Genomic DNA, 3,461 nt, shown 5'->3' with positions numbered 1-3,461 from the left:
TTCTCACATCCTTCTATTTATGGACTAACACTCCTCCTCAATGCACAATTCGAACTTCATCTTTCTTGATAAGTTTGAATTATTCTACCTCTTCCTTCTATTCCTCTGACACCTCAAGGAATCTCTATATTGTGACATAGAGGATTCCATATTTTTTTGTTCTCTTCTCTTTCATATGCGCAGGAGCAAAGACAAAAGCATTCTTGTTGAGGCTGACCCTGAACCTGAAAGGACCTTGAAGCGAAAGCTAAGAGAAGCTAAGGCACAACTCTCTGTAGAGGACCTAACAGAAATCTTCAAAGAAGAAGAACCCATGGCAGCCGAAAATAACAACAATGCCAACAATGCAAGGAAGGTGCTGGGTGACTTTACTGCACCTACTCCCGACTTCTATGGGAGAAGCAACTCTATCCCTGCCATTGGAGCAAACAACTTTGAGCTTAAGCCTCAATTAGTTTCTCTAATGCAATAGAATTGCAAGTTCCATGGACTTCCATTGGAAGATCCTCATCAGTTTTTAGCTGAATTCTTGCAAATCTGTGACACTGTCAAGACTAATGGGGTTGACCCTAAGGTCTACAGACTTATGCTATTCCCTTTTGCTGTAAGAGACAGAGCTAGGATTTGGTTGGACTCACAACCTAAAGAAAGCCTAAACTCTTGGGAAAAGCAAGTCAATGCCTTCTTGGCAAAGTTCTTTCCACCTCAAAAATTGAGTAAGCTTAGAGTGGAAGTCCAAACCTTCAGACAGAAGGAAGGTGAATCCCTCTATGAAGCTTGGGAAAGATACAAACAATTAATCAGAAAGTGTCCTTCTGACCTGCTTTCTGAATGGAGCGTCATAGGTATCTTCTATGATGGTCTGTCTGAACTGTCCAAGATGTCATTAGATATCTCTGTTGGAGGATCTCTGCATCTGAAGAAGACGCCTACAGAAGCTCAAGAACTCATTGAAATGGTTGCAAATAACCAATTCATGTACACTTCTGAAAGGAATCCTGTGAACAATGGGACGAATCAAAAGAAAGGAGTTCTTGAGATTGATACTCTGAATGCCATACTGGCTCAGAACAAAATATTGACTCAGCAAGTCAATATGATTTCTCAAAGTCTGTCTGGAATGCAAGCTGCACCAGGCAGTACTAAGGATCCTTCATCTGAAGAAGAAGCTTATGATCCTGTGAACCCATCAATGGGAGAGGTGAACTACATGGGAGAACCCTATGGAAACACCTATAATCCTTCATGGAGAAATCATCCAAATCTCTCATGGAAGGATCAACAGAGACCTCAACAAGGTTTCAACAACAATAATGGTGGAAGAAACAGGTTTAGCAATAGCAAGCCTTTTCCATCATCTTCTCAGCAACAGACAGAGAATTCTAAGCAAAGCCACTCTGACTTAGCAACTATGGTCTCTGATCTAATCAAAACCACTCAAAGTTTCATGACTGAAACAAGGTCCTCCATTAGGAATTTGAAGGCACAAGTGGGACAGCTGAGCAAGAAAATTACTGAACTCCCTCCTAGTACTCTTCCAAGCAATACAGAAGAGAATCCAAAAGGAGAATGCAAGGCCATTAACATGACCCACATGGCCGAACTTAGAGAGGAGGAAGAGGCAGTGATCGCCACTGAGGAAGACCTCAATGGACGTCTACTGGCCTCCAATGAGTTCCCTAATGAGGAACCATGGGAATCTGAGGCTCATAATGAGACCATAGAGATTCCATTGGATTTACTTCTGCCATTCATGAGCTCTGATGAGTATTCTTCCTCTAAAGAGGATGAAGATGTCACTGAAGAGCAAGTTGCCAAGTACCTTGGAGCAATCATGAAGCTAAATGACAAGTTATTTGGTAATGAGACTTGGAAGAACGAACCTCCTTTGCTCACCAAAGAACTGGATGACTTGACTAGGCAGAGATTACCTCAAAAGGGACAGGATCCTGGGAAGTTTTCAATACCTTGTACCATAGGCACCATGACCTTTGAGAAGGCTCTGTGTAACCTAGGGTCAAGCATAAACCTCATGCCTCTCTCTGTAATGGAGCAGCTAGGGATCTTTGAGGTGCAAGCTGCAAGAATCTCACTAGAGATGGCAGACAATTCAAGAAAACAAGCTTATGCACTTGTAGAGGATGTTTTGGTGAAGGTTGAAGACCATTACATCCTTGCTGATTTCATAGTCATAGAGACTGGGAAGTGCATGGATGAATCCATCATCCTTGGCAGACCCTTCCTAGCCACAGCAAAGGCTGTGATTTATGTTGACAGAGGAGAATTGATCATTCAAGTGAATGAAGAATCTTTTGTGTTTAAGGCTCAAGGATATCCCTCTGTTACCATGGAGAGGAAGCATGAAGAGCTTCTCTCAAAACAGAGTCAAACAAAGCCCCTACAGTCAAACTATAAGTTTGGTGTTGGGAAGCCACAACCAACTTCTAAGTTTGGTGTTGAACCCCCACATTCAAACTCTAAGTTTGGTGTTGGGAGGTTCCAACATTGCTCTGAGTATCTGTGAGGCTCCATGAGAGCCCATTGTCAAGCTATTGACATTAAAGAAGCGCTTGTTGGGAGGTAACCCAATGTTATATTTATCTATTTTCCTTTGTTATTTTATGTTTTCTGTAGGTTGATGATCATGGAAAGTCACAAAATCAATTGAAAAAGCAAAAACAGAATGAAAAATAGAAAGAAAAATAGCACACCCTAGAGGAAAACCTTGCTGGCATTTAAACGCCAGTAAGGGCAGCAAATGGGCGTTTAACGCCCAATCTAGCACCATTCTGGGTGTTTAACGCCAGAAAGGGGTACCAGACTGGCGTTAAAAGCCAGGAAAGGGCAAGAAGCTGGCGTTAAACGCCAGAAATGGGCACCAGCCCGGCGTTTAACGCCAGAATTGGCATAAAGAGCATTTTTGCTTACCACTTGGTGCAGGGATGAATTTTCCTTGACATCTCAGGATCTGTGGACCCCACAGGATCCCCACCTACCCCACCACTCTCTCTTCTTCACCCATTCACCAATCAACTCAACACCTCTTCCCCAAAAACCCCTCACCTATCAAATCCTACCATCTCTTCACCATTCACATCAATCCTTCATAAAACCTCACCTACCTCACCATTCAAATTCAAACCACTTTCCCTCCCAAACCCACCCATAATGGCCGAACCATACACCCCTCTCCACTCCTATATAAACCCATCTTCACCACCTCATTTTCACACAACCTAAACACTACTTCTCTCCCTTTGGCCGAACCACAAAGCCACCTCCATCTCTTCCATTTCTTCTTCTTCTACTCTCTTCTTTCTTCTTTTGCTCGAGGATGAGCAAACCCTCTAAGTTTGGTGTGGTAAAAGCATTGCTTTTTGTTTTTCCATAACCATTTATGGCATCTAAGGCCAGAGAAACCTCTAGAAAGAGGAAAGGGAAGGCAAAAGCTTCCACCTCCG

At 42.9% G+C, this 3,461-nt stretch overlaps 1 non-coding gene across 1 annotated transcript; it reads right to left on the bottom strand.

Annotated features, from left to right (window-relative positions):
- Positions 1-718: 718 nt before the first annotated feature.
- On the bottom strand, positions 719-822 carry LOC130978347 (small nucleolar RNA R71). The gene has a single exon (XR_009085995.1). It is a non-coding gene; the product is annotated as a small nucleolar RNA R71 (small nucleolar RNA).
- Positions 823-3,461: the final 2,639 nt, after the last annotated feature.

The sequence above is a fragment of the Arachis stenosperma genome, chromosome 4, assembly GCF_014773155.1.
Source record: "Arachis stenosperma cultivar V10309 chromosome 4, arast.V10309.gnm1.PFL2, whole genome shotgun sequence".
Classification (NCBI taxonomy): domain Eukaryota; kingdom Viridiplantae; phylum Streptophyta; class Magnoliopsida; order Fabales; family Fabaceae; genus Arachis; species Arachis stenosperma.
Note: the sequence above shows the minus strand (reverse complement) of the source record. Positions and strands in the feature narration are given on the sequence as shown.